At 36.8% G+C, this 14,077-nt stretch overlaps 1 long non-coding RNA gene across 1 annotated transcript in view; it reads right to left on the bottom strand.

Moving 5' to 3' along the window:
• Nucleotides 1-14,077, bottom strand: part of LOC116864279 — a 150,943-nt gene that overhangs the window by 45,674 nt on the left and 91,192 nt on the right. The window contains exons 2-3 of the long non-coding RNA XR_004381982.1: nt 10,496-10,533; nt 2,387-2,595 (exon numbers count right to left, since the gene is read on the bottom strand). This is a non-coding gene — a long non-coding RNA (uncharacterized LOC116864279). The remainder of the gene's footprint in view (nt 1-2,386; nt 2,596-10,495; nt 10,534-14,077) is intronic.

Genomic DNA, 14,077 nt, shown 5'->3' with positions numbered 1-14,077 from the left:
CAATATTTAATGGTTGGTGATGAGGATCTGAAACTCAGAAGCAAGGGTGGCCTCGATGTCAACATTTGTGATTAGTTAAAGGCATAGGAATAAGCAAGGTTACTGAGGATGAGTGTGCAGAGAAACGAAGAAAAAGGGAATTAGGATAAAACCCCGAAGAATAATCTTTCAATGATAAAGTGCAAACTGCAGAAGGAGTAAGAAAAAAATGACTCCACAGAGTAAATTCCAAGGAGTATGTGGAGTATTTGAAACAGAAGGGAGTTTTTCCAAGATGAAGGAGAGATCACTTGTATCAAATTCCGAGGAGAGCTCCAGTTACATAAAGGAGACAAGCGACCATTGAGCCAGCAACCAAAGACATTACTCATTATGGATCCTGAAAGGATCAGAGGCCAAATTATAGTGGATTGAGTGGTTAATTAAAAATGAAAAAAAAAAAAAAGCCAGTGTGTAGGTAGATTAGTGATTTCCTTCCAAAGATCAGTGCTGATGCCTTATCAAGGTTCCACAGATGAGATGCAAATCCAGGAAAAAAAAAATTATAGCTTGTTTGTTTAATGAAGCTAAATTAGTCTATAAAATTATTACACTGGGATAATAGCCTTCTCATTTTTTAGTGCTAAAAATACATTTCTTTCATAAAACATCAGTGATAGAAGATAATAGTTGCTTTCAAATATTATTGGTAGTTCAATGTATATACTATCCCAAATTGTGCAACCTACTATGGACTGCCAACTCTCAACTGTCTGATTCTAAAGGAATGGGTGTCCAAAAGAATATCTCTGTGGTCCCTGATGGATAGAGGGGAGGAAGAAAAAAAGGGAACATTACTTGTCTAGCACAGGCACTTGCTTCTTTCTAAGTACAGAATGCAGTTCTGAAGGGTCAGTAGAGAAGTATTTGCATTTTGTCTTTGGCAGTTTCATTATGTTGTCAATTATTACAGTGCAGTGTTCCAATAGGAGTTTCATCATGCATTCAAATTGGAGAGAGGATTCATTTAGCTGCCACAACAAATTGAGCTCAGCAGGCTTCATTTCAGGAACTTCTGTGGTGTCAAGTGGTCAGTCCTTCAGTTTTAATTTCTAAATATATGAGATGCAAATTGCATGATCTTTTCTCCTCTGATAGTCAAAGCAAATGGCTCCAATTACATTCTAACATACACTTAACTGGAAGGTAAATAACATTATCAGCTTGGGATGTGGTAGGATGAGTCACAAAGAAAAGATTAATTATCTTGTAAAGGTATTGTATTATCTTAATTGTTCACATCACTCAAGCTTTTCTAATTAGAAAAGTAAATACCAGCCTAGGCAGGTTTTGCCCTTGCACAGTGAAAAAAAGGCTAAACATTTACATGAATTATACCTTTTCAAATATTTAAACTTGATAAGGCCAACCACCAGTTTATACCAGTTTTACTGCCGTAAGACTTCTCAAAGGTCAATTGTAGTTCTTTCATAAAAAGTTAAAGAATAACAGTTTACTATTAAATAACATAAATAACAAAGTATTGATTCCTCCAAGTGAGTCTACCAATCCACACCCTTATATATAGTCCAAAATTGTTTGGAGGTTTCTACAATCTAAAATCTAAAATTTCCAAAATCTAAAATGCTTTTCTCTATCAAATCTATTCCATGTGTCCTTTTAGCTCTGTGGTCCATTTGAAAACACTAGATTATGCACAAGCCCTCCTTTCTTCCTTCAAGGAGGAGCTGTCATTTCTTATACAGAACATTCCCCATTCCATCTCCCTGATTAATGCTTTGTCCCTGGATAAATTTAGTACTGTTAAACAATCAGAATCAGATCCTGTTGCCCAGAAGTCTATCTTACCTGAGAGAAGTACATCAGACACTCTTATGAATTGAATCTCACTGTGAGCCATTTTCCTACACAGGCCACAGTGATACACAGAGTACTCCTACCATTATGAATATCTTTCTTGATAGAGCACCCAGCATATAGTCTGTCCTCAAAAGTGTTGCTCCCTTTAGACCCATTCTCTTTGCATTGGTTTTTGGCCTTCATTTTGAAGCCATGTGGTCTAATGTTGGAAGAACAAAGGCTTTGAAGCCCTATCAATCTGCATTTTAATCTGATTGTAAAACTAGTTCCATTATCTTGGGCAGGGTGTTATGCATCTTTCCTCTTCTACAAAATGAGGTAAAAATAATACCAACCTGTTAGGATGGTTTCAAGGGATTACATGATGCCAGGCACTTAAGTTGTACTGAGGAGTTCTTGGCTATATTCTATTTTATTACCATAATTTTTAGCCTCTCTACCAAAACTTGGTTTGAAAGCTGTTTTCTGAGATCGGAAGTGAAAAATTCTTGTCATTTAAAAAGGTCACCTGAACTTGCCCACACACCAATTGCTTCTCTGGGTCCTAATTCAGATATGTCTCTCTCATTCTTACATTTTCAAAGTGGGATATTTTCAGAGGTCTGATCAGCCGTAACACACTGTTTCCATAGCTGGTTTACCAACTCACTGATCTGCAGCATTTCACTTAGGGCTGTTCTCTTTCTGACAGGAAGGCTTGAGGGAGATGATGATCTTAAATGCCAGGAGGATTTCCTATGTGGGCACAGGGGAAGAACAATGTTAGCACCTGGGCACGGCCTGCAGAGCAGATTTGGAAGGCTGTGAAACTTCATTTATGTGTTCAGTTAAAGAACCCTTGGGCTGAAACACAACATACTGTAGCAGGGAAAAGGGGTTAATTCAGTGGGAGCTTGATTTGTCGAACCAATTCTTTAGTCTCATTTACATTTACATTAGCAGAACATCTTTAACAGTGAGGGGGGCTGTGGCATTGGGTGGGATCATGACTGACATGGAAAATTTTATAGGTACGATCTTTGTACTCTCCAGTTGCCTGGAAGCAAAAAATTAATAAGAAAATTGATCCCTATTTGCCCTGACAGGTCGGTTCCTCTAGCCAAGAATTTCTCCCTCCAATTGCTTCAGTCTTCACTTTATCTTTAAACGGCTTTGCTCATTTCTGGCCATTTGTTCATGGTTCACTTTATAATCAGGTCTGAAGTCTAAGAAGTTGGTGATACCAAACCAGTTATAACCCTGAACAAATCCCCTAACTTCTATAAACCTTAGTTAACCCATCTGTAAAATGGGAATAATGATTTATACATTGTATGATTGATTTTAGGACTAAACAAAAATCACCTATGTGAAGTCCTTAGTGTGGACTTCTTATAAATGTGGGTGTGGTAGGTTTCTTAATCAATGTGAATTGTATGTGTGGTCCAATCCTTTGAGAGGGTGCCAGAGAGAATGGTTCAAGAGACTTAGACTGCTTGAAACATAGACCCAACACAAAAAGAAAGCAAATTTATCAAGCTTTTCCTAATCTTGGGTTTTATATTTCCTAAGGTTTCTCCGTAAGCCCCAATTCAGGAGTAGATGAAGTGAGGCAACTTAGAAAAATAGTTCCATAATTTAATGCCCCATACTGACTTCAGAGTACTGAGAAAAACAGCAGTTGACAAGTATCAGGAATATTCCTCTAGTATTTAGGTTCAAGTTAACATTTGTGTAATCAGTATTACTTTTACTTCATAACCTCATTTTTAGCCTACATTCTAAGTTCTTCAGAACTTTCCAAAAAGGTGGAGCAAGATGTATCCACACCTTAAATCACTGCTTGTGTTTTTCTCATTATGATGTCATTTCCATAAGGTGATGTCCTATTCTCAGGCCAACCAGGAATGGAGTATGCTTTATCTAGCTGTATCAGTAGTGCCTCATTCTTCTTCATCCAATTCCTTGTGAGTTTATGGCTACACTTATTCTTAGAGGTGAAAGGAAGCAAACCATTCCAAAGTACTGTATCCAATCTCTTCATATTTCACATCTTTCCCTCCAAAGGGAGGGTGGCATAATTTCTCCCAAAATTATTATATCAGTGTCTGTAGGTTCAATAGCTAATCTTTATGCCTCTCTACTCTTTCTGTACAACAAAGATTCATTCATCAGTACTTCTCACTCAATATTTAGCATAATACCGGAACCCAGAATGCTTTCAATAAAGAAGAGATAGTATTACTATTGCCATTCTGTTCCAGACACTATCCCAGGTATTGCTACTATTGAAGTAAAAACCATAGCTCTTATTTGCAGAGAGTTCATCATCCTTTTGAATTTGTGATTGAGTCATATTTCCATTTATGGCAGTGTCTTTTACCTAAAAACTCCTCCTTTTCTTTCCAATGTCCCTTAAATGCAATGATGAGCATAACACAATCAGTGGTTAATGGTGTCAGGATGATACTTATAACCTAGGAACTGAGCTCCAGCAAACCTCTTAAGAACTCCACCCAATATTTCTCTTCCTAGATCAAAGTAAGTTAAATATTACTTGCAAATCACGGAAGTAGCATCCAATACAAAATGTCAAATAAGGGAGTCCACCAGGCTGAGGGGCAGGTACCCAGAAGATCAGTCATTTTCCTGCCAACAGACCAATCTTTGTTCCACTTTTCTATCTGAAGTTAACTGTAACTTAAAATAGTGAAACATTGCAAAGTCAAGTTCTTATATAGGAAATATTCTTTAATGCTTGGAAGTGGGCATTTTCACACTCAAGATTAATGGCAATTAGCCTGGAAAAGTAAGTATGACTCATTTCACTGGACTGAAATGTCCTTGAGAGGGAGGGTCATGTCTGCCTTGCTTATTGTTTCAACCCTATTGTCTTACACAATACCTGACACAGAATCTAGGCTTAATAAATATTTACTGAAGAAATAAATTCATTTTGCTATTAATTTACCATCTAGGCAAAAACAGGTGGGTAGCAAACAAATTTAAAAGCAGTAAGAAATTTGCAAGTTTAACAAAAGGCTCTTCTGAACACAATGGAAAAATAAAAGATTGAATGCAAAATAAGAATAACCTCATACTGTCACCCTCCATAAATTCCTATTTTTTTGTTTGTCTCCAATTGATGGGAATTCCCCACCCCCTCCCCAGTTTACTATTACCAATGAAAAGAAAGAATTGAAATGCTGACTTTGTAAGATTTTGAAAAGTTGGGGGAGTTACTCTGCCTTAGTTCCTTAAGTTAATGAAATCTTATTCAAACCCATCCACCAACCCTTCATTCAAATGTCACTTTCCTGATTGCTTTTGTTATGTGCCATTGAGTCATGGAGATTTCACGGCTGACTCATAACAGTGGCAAGGTGATAAATCATAACCACCAAATAACGTCACAGAAATTACAAATGATAGACGGCATTTCAGAGGACTGCCTGTGGGAAACCAGGTATTTATTTTCATTTTGTACAATTTCTAAATAGCCTACACTTGACAAAGGGAGTTGTCAGAAAGGTAAAAAGCTATTGTTAGCTCATTGCTACTCAGGCACATAGGAAGGACTTGTTAAAAGTAGAAAATTTAGGGCTCCTGGGTGGCTTTGACATGAAGTGTCTGACTTTGGCTCAGGTCATGATCCCAGAATCCTGCGATTGAGGCCCACAACTGGCCCCCTACTCAGCAGGGAGCCTGCTGGGAGCCCTACTCTACCTGCCCCTGCCTGTGCTCTCTCTCTCTGTCAAATAAATAAATAAAATCTTTAAAAAAAAAAAAAAGAAAATTCAGCTCTTTTGTTCTAGCATATTAAAATTGACATTGAGAAATATGCACTTGAAGAGAAAGCAAAAACAATATGAAGTTCAGGCATTGGGTGCTGAAAACTAATTGTTGACCTTTTTTTTGAAAGGGCTTCTCCGTATATTTTCTTCAGCAAAATGAGGAAAAAGTGGAATAAAACAGAAACTTCTGTTTCTATAAAAAAGCTATGCTTTTCATGAATCAGCACTTTGGACTCAGTTTATCTTAGTATTAGATCACTATAGTCTGAGAACTGTACATAAATTCTAAAACAGAATTTAATAACACAAATGTTACACACAAACACCAGCTTTTAAATGTCTAATTAAGAATATTAACTCATGGGGTGCCTGGGTGGCCCAGTGGGTTAAAGCCTCTGCCTTCGGCTCAGGTCGTGGTCCCAGAGTCCTGGGATCAAGCCCTGCATGGGGCTCTCTGCTCAGCGGGGAGCCTGCTTCCCTTCCTCTCTCTCTGTCTGGCTCTCTGCCTACTTGTAATCTCTGTCAAATAAATAAATAAAATATTTTTAAAAAAATGAATATTAACTCATAGGTCTCTAATGAGCATTTGGTTATATGTTTCATGTAGTAACTCAGCCTATAATGATGGACTCTTGATCAAACACAATTTTGGAAGCTCTAGATGAACACTGATAAAATTATTCTTATTTAAAGGAAAATGGGTGTGCCTTTTAAGAAAAATTCATAAAATTCCAAAATTTGTAAAATTCCAAAATTTGATAGCCTTATATAACTTGATATTATGAATGCATTTAAGCACATTTAGTATCAAGGGACAAGGAAATTTCAAGAACAAACAAGCAGATCTGTGGGTCTTCATAATATTATACCTTTATCCTCATATAATTTCAGAGAGCTGGGCTTGTGTGTATTTTAAAACAAAGAAAATTCAAGTTAATCATTGATTTTGTTGTTGTTTATTGGATTTTACCCAAATCTGTTTTTTGTTTCTAACATAAAGTTTTAGAAATTTAAATAATGTGTGAAGTAACACATTTTTCACCCAGAAATCATACGCACTACAGATTCTCATCTACAAAAACACTGGGCAGGAAAAGTCAAACTAGGAAGTTTGAAATACAATCTATGCCACTTCACCTTCTGTCAAATTCACAAACCTTTGGGGAAGGGAGGAAAACAAGGAAGAGGTGAGTTGTTTACTAAGAATATCTAATTAAAGCCATTTGAAGCTTTTACAGGAATATAACTATCTCTGGTGGACGTTTAGAGGAATACAGGCATATACATATTCCCATTCTGTTAAGAATTGTGCCAAGAAAGAAAAGCTGAGAAGGCATCTTCTTCAAAATTCTGAAGGGAAACTAGCCTTTAAGTAGGCACTTTTGGTGCACTATGCATTAAAGTGTTTTAACAGCATCCATTTATCATTTTAACAGCAAGCATTTACTAAAAGGTTTATGACCAGGTGCAAAGAAGAAAGCACATAATGTATTCTGAGGCTTAAATTTTCAAAAGACAATGTGAACTCACGTTAGAAATGGGAAATGCTGTCCTTTTCCTTTTATTTGACTAAAACACATGGTTTTCAAGTCCCAGCTCTATGGGTTACAAAACTTTTGATCAGAATACTATCGATGGTCTTTTGTATGAGGAAATGATTGAAATAAAACCCAATCACTTCAAGTTAATTCAAAGTTATACTGGAATCTTTCTACTAGCCATGACAACATAGTAAATGCAGCGATAATAATAACAGATGCTGTTAGGAAAAATCAGAGCTTAGTTACTGTGAGTAGCTTTCACATATATTATTTGAAGCAGTTCTCCTACCAACCCTGTATGTATACCAATCCAGCCCCATTTGACACAGGCAACCCACAGAAAGCTGAGATAATATGCTGTGCATCTGGTGTACAGAACATAACTCAAATCATCGTTCCATCTCAGCAAACAAAATCATTGAGAAACCATTGAAATCAGTGCTCCTTCAAGAAATAGTAAAGACATAATCCCATTGATAAACTTTATCAAAACTTCTCAAAATCTGCTTTCCTCCAAAACCCCAGTACATTAAAAGTATCCTATATATTATATACCACACACGACTGTTCCTGAATACACAAATAATCTCTCTTTTCCTCAATCATATATATATATATATATATATATATACACACACACACATACTCATACACACACACCCTATTAAAGTATATTACTGTCATATTCTCAACAGGTCTTCTGCTTTCAGCCAGTGGCAATCATTCTTCTAGACTTATTTTATATTATGGTGAAGAGTTTGACTCCTGTATCAACACTCAACAGATACATGATTGGCCCCTCCGCACATATAAAAGAATATTACATTATATTTTGAGGAAATTTAAGGTTTGTAGCAGCTCAAAGACTTTTTAAGAAAATGGTGGAAGAATAGTAAATATCTTCAAACAGGGATTAATGGGAATAAAAAATACAAGACATCTCATTAAGCACTAATTGAGTCTAGGAGAGCTGACCAATATTTCATTTGTGATTAATGTAAGAAAATGAAACTAGAAACTGTGTATGACTTCAGAATTATTGCCAATGAGGAGCACCAGAAATACATTTTTTTTTCATTTTCCATATGTCCTCTGGTTATAACACAATTCCTAGGAGGACTTTATGGGTTCCCATTGCTGATTCCAATGTATTGTGTAACAGAGCAAAATAGTTACTCTGGATTTTTTTAGAGAAAGGGAGACAAACTTTTTTTTTTTTTTCTTTTTAAAGAGCCAGACAGGAACTATTTTAGACTTGTGAGCCAGATCTCTGTTGTAGTTGTTCAACTGCCACTACAGAAGGAAAGCAACAAAGGCCATACTTAAATGAACAAGTGTGGCTGTGTTCCATTAAAACTTTATTTACCAAACAGAAGCAATGGCAACTCTTGCTTTAGATTATGACTGGTAGTATTGTTTTGGTTTGTTTGTTTCTTTCTGTGATGCTCAGTACCCAAAATCTGTAAAGCAAAGCAGTTTCTGAACTGGTCCCATGTATTATTCCTTCAGGTGAGTCAGGTGAGGACAGGTGGACTTCAAATATTGCATGTGCTACACACATTCTTAGGTTCTAAACATGGAGCTCTAACTTCAAGACTCATGTTCTTCCCTTTGGGCATGTAAAATTTACTTTTGGAGGCCTCTACAGCTTGCTTTCTTGTGCTGGGAGCTTCTGCAACTTCAGATAACCTATTTGATGGTCGCTTGCGACAGTTCTGGCCATAAGTCAGCTAATTTGTATAAAGCAGTTAATGGGAGATATCATTTGGTGTTACACATGTGAGCATATTCTCTTAGCAAAAGAAGACTCCCAAGACTGAAATGTCTTGAAAACACGGAGGAGTACAACTCTGTATATTGAATATACCATGTCAGGAATTAGACAAGAGTGTCCAGGAGAATGATAGTTATCCAGTCACACTCTGTAGGCCTTCATTACCTACTCACAGGCAATGTTTGAAACATTTTTCTCCTCTTTTCTCTCTATCCTACTTCAGTTTCTGGTGCTGGCATAACGTAACCATGTGTCATTCCACTGTCTCCACTGCCTTTGGAAATTGGAGGCTGTTATTAAGGTTTCTGGCTCAGCACTGCAGAATTTTAGTGACTCTTTTCATGACTTGGGCATAAAATAAAATACATATTCCTCCTTCTACCCCTAGCCTGGCCCTGTCCTGATCTTTGTCTCTAAGATTCCAACTTACAAAACTCTGATCTTCTTACGAAATGTTCATTATCAGAAGGGGGAAAATAGCAAAATGGAAAGCAATACAGAGAGTGATTTATTTATTCCCTCTCTGATTATACAGTGCTAAAAATAAAAAATTGTATAGAAAAGAGGGAACAGTGACGACCAGCATCATATTGATAAGTCTGGTTGTCTCAAACTGTGGGTACAGGAGATAAAAAAGAAACGTATGTTTCTGTTAGATATGGTTAACTCAAATGTATAATTCACACATCCAGATGCAGCTGCTGCTTCTTGGCTGGAAAAGTAGAAGTCAGAATGCATGTATTGGGACAGCTAAAGGGTCCAGGAATTTAAAGCCACAAAAAAAAAAAAAAAAGAAAGAAAGAAAAAAAAATCCTTCCATATTCTACTTATACATTCAGAAACAGATGTGCACCTCTCTGCAGTCCATGTTTTTTTAAACACAAATAAGAAAGTTGCCAGACAAGGACACAGACCCAAACTCAAAAGTCATTTCCCAGCAAGTGACGCAACAATCTCTACTTTGACTTTGACTTTAGCTCCACAGCTGTGGTGAAACTCACATTATGGCTGCGGGAAGGAAATTGTTCCCAGGTGAGAAGTAAATTATCTGGCTTGGCACAAAAATGTTGAAAAGGCAAATTCCACCTGCTTTTCTCTAGGCAAGATATTTCTGTTCAAATATCTCCCTGCCACCTAGTTAAGCACATGTCCGATTTACACCCTGATTCTGGAAATGATTCCAATTTTGCAATCTGTATACACATAATATGTTTGTGTGTGGAAATACACGGAGAACTTAAGGGCTGAAGCACATATTTTCTAATTCACTAAAGAGAGAGTTTCAAGAAACCCAAATATGGTTATCTTGATTTATTGACTGATCCATTCATTCAGTGATTCTCTCATTAGTTTCATCTTGTTTTTTCATCTTTCATTCAACAAATATTTCCTAAGTACCTATTTTATACCAGCCACTGTTTTAAACTCTGGGACTACAGCAGTGACAGACAGGGTCAACGCTTTTGTTCTCATACAAGAAGACAAACAATGAGCAAGTAAATAATAAATAAATTAGACATATCCATTCTTACTCATTTCACACTTACCTGGTATACAGTATTTGAGAAAACACTGTTCTAAGGCCCTGTGATAATAAAAGAGATGAAAAAGAGTTTATTATGACTTCTGCATTAAAGAAACAGAATTTTATGGGGGTGGCAAGCATTCAAGTCACACACTATAATATTAAACATAATTTTTTAAGCTCTGTAATAAAGATACAATAGAAATGTTGGTAGAACACTAAGGAAAGAGCATATATTCTCACAAATAATAGGAGAAAATATTTTGCATACAGAGGAATATTGGAAAAAGGTGATGATGATGATGATGATGATGACAGCTAATATTCCATGCAATGCTCACTTCTTGTCAGGCACTGTTATAGGTACTTCACATACGTGAACTCTTTCAGTCCTTGTCACCCTGAGAGATTAACATTTTCCAATCCTAATTATATTACTGTCACTGAGGCATACAGATGTTAAATAAGTCACCCAAGGTCACAGATGTGGTACATAAAGGAGCTAGGATTTAAACCAGGTAGACTGGATTTGGAGGCCATGTTCTTTTTTTTTTTTTTTTTTTTTTTTGTAAGGGTATATTTATTTATTTGACAGAGATCACAAGTAGGCAGAGAGGCAGGCAGAGAGAGAGGGAAGCAGCCTCCCCACTGAGCAGAGAGCCTGATGTGGGGCTGTATCCCAGGATCCTGAGATCATGACAGAGCCGAAGGCAGAGGCTTAACACACTGAGCCACCCAGGTGAAGGCCATGTTCTTATACACACAATCCAACATGGTCTTTTAGAGTGAAAGAAATTTCAGCAGGTAAAAAATTACCCAGCCTATTAACACAGCATAACCAAAGGCAGGAAGGCTTGAAGACTCCAAGCATGTTGGAGACAAGGAAGCTGGATACCTGGATGGATAAGGGAAATCAGAGGAATGTAGAGGAACTTAAGGCTGGAAAAGAAAGAACTAATTGTGGGACTCACAAAGGTCACACAAAGTAATTTTATTAGCTGGGTTGGCAATGGGGAATGACTTCAAGGGTCTAAAGATGAGAGCACAATACTACTATTAAGAAGAGTATTATTATGATGCATACCTGTTACCTCCTGATCCCTGTGCTAGGTGCTTTACCTATATTATTTCTAGTGCTCATAAAATGGTACAAGCTATTGGCACAACTTTGGGGATGAGAAAACTAAAGTTCGCTGCTGATATGAGGCCAGGCTAGGATGTGAATCCACATAATTTAAAACTACTGCATCATTCCCTTTAAATCCTATAAATTCTAGATTTGTGTGGTTTGGAGAGGTAATGAAAACACTGAGAGACTGCAGGCAAGGAGACCAAAAGTGCACTTATTACTCTATATTGTGTTATTTTAGGAGTTTTAATAGCTCACTATTAAATATCAATAGTATACATATATACACTGCCATATCATTTTTGAAGCTATTGAATTGGTTAGTTCAATTATGGTACTTCAAGGTCCTGTGAATCTGGTAGCATCATTCATTTATTTTCTTTTTAGTGCTCACTATTTCAGCATTTACTCTTTGTCACACAGGGTGCTAGGGGATCCTGTGGGTGCTGTCACAGACCCGGTCTTTCTTATTATGTGGGATACAGTGTAGTGAGGATGACTGGTAAAGATAACAACCAAAGTGGGATACTGGTGATGATACAGGAAAACAAAAGGTGTTATGGTCCCTCACAGCACTGTCATCCAAAACTGGTAGAAGATGAGGTTTAAAAGGGGGAGGAGCGGGAAATAGAGGAGGGGGGACAAAATGTTTCCTGGAGAATAAATAGGAGTTAACAAGAATATGTGTATGAAAGACATATGCATATCTAAGAAACCGGATAGAGGAAAAGTAGAGCAGAGGGGAAGAATAGACAAGGGCTCAGACTGTGGAGTTAGATCTAGCTTAGAATCTTGGCTTCATACTAGCTAAATAATCTTGGGAAATTTATTTAACCTTTTTGAGTTTTCATTTTCTTACCCACAAAATAGTAATATTGTTGCCCTCCTTGCAGGGTTGTTGTGAAGGTACCCGAAATAGTGCCTATAGAGTACCTGGTACAATGCTCACCACATAGGTATTATGTAGAAAACGATATCAAAATTTAAATAAAGAATGAAATACAAGTATTTTCTTTCAAAGACCAATAAGATTCTTCATGATTTAGCCCCTGTTCATCTCCCTGACTTCATCTTGTACCAAACTCCACTTAGCCCAGTTATGATCGTTATGCTCTAAACTTTATTACTTTCTTTCCATTTTTTAAAAATTGCCCTGTCTCAAGGCTACTGTATTTGTTCTTTTCTCCAGGAAGAACATTTCTCCAGGAAGATCATTCCCTCAAAGCATTGCATGGTTATTTCCTTCCATCCTTCAGATACTTTATCTCCTTGAGGAGGCCTTTTTATAATCAACATTTTATTGCAATAAAATAATTGCTCCACCCAATAATTCTTTGTCATGCTATATTTAGAGTCTATCTAATAATTCTCTCTACTTATAATTATCCTCATTATAAACTCATTTCTTTTTAATTATATGGTTCCCCCACATGGTTGTGAAATGCCTAAGACCATGATCTTCTCTGTCATATGCCTCAAAAATGTCAGCACATGCTTGAAGGATGGAGATAAACATGTATTTCTGTTTATGTGTATCTAAACAGAAACAGGTCAAGTAAAACAAAGGAAAAGGAAAGGAAATATTTTAAAAGAACAGCATATGAAATTGCTTTTCTGTGGGAAATGGAGACTGACATTTGCCTGTTATCCCAGACTGGAGGGATACAACAGAAAGGGAACAAAATGACTATACTTTGTTAGCTGTGGGGCTCACACTGGAGACAAATTTACCCCATGATGATGATGCAGTGAAATCATAAGTCACCTTGATCTTTTTCTCTGATGCTCTTTATTCTGTCTTTCAAGTCTTATGAATGTGTGACCTAGGTACAATCTCTCTTCTTTCACTTCTGGTATTTTGGGTTTAACTCTGGGTATGTGGCTGGATGCCTCTCAATCAAGAAAAATTGTCTTCCTTTTCCAGGAAGTAGTATTTCAAGTCTCATAAAACAAATGCATTGCACATGCAAATCATTCTTCAAAAAAACAAAACAATTCTAAAAATTAACCAGCTTGCATAAAAATAAATGTTAAATTCATTAGATTGACTATTTTTACTTTCCTGGTCTTCTCACTGGAGCTATCTGGCAACTGAAAATTCATCAGTGTATAAATGAATCCATGTGCTTGTGTAAGAAGCTTCTAATTAGCACACACAGTGAATTGTGAGAGTTTTCTATACAACATTCTCTGGCTGATGTTTAAACCAAGGTCTGTCCTCTGAAATATGTAGACAGCTGCTATGCACTTAAAAAAAAATGAAATAAAAGGAAAGGAAATAAGTTGTTAACTTGAAACTGTGGTATGGATCTGGACTGTACCTCCAGAACAGATGTCTCAGGTCTGGGACATTTTACAGGGAGTCATTAGACACTTCATATCCAAAGGCTCCTGGCAGCTATCTGACTATTTTGTTTAGTAATAGATCTCTTCGCAACTTAGAAGCAGAGAGGCCAAGGGACAAGTATAGATGTG

The sequence above is a fragment of the Lontra canadensis genome, unplaced genomic scaffold (genome assembly GCF_010015895.1).
Source record: "Lontra canadensis isolate GAN:19392208 unplaced genomic scaffold, GSC_riverotter_1.0 scaffold5, whole genome shotgun sequence".
NCBI lineage: Eukaryota > Metazoa > Chordata > Mammalia > Carnivora > Mustelidae > Lontra > Lontra canadensis.
This window is presented reverse-complemented; position numbering and strand designations above follow the sequence as displayed.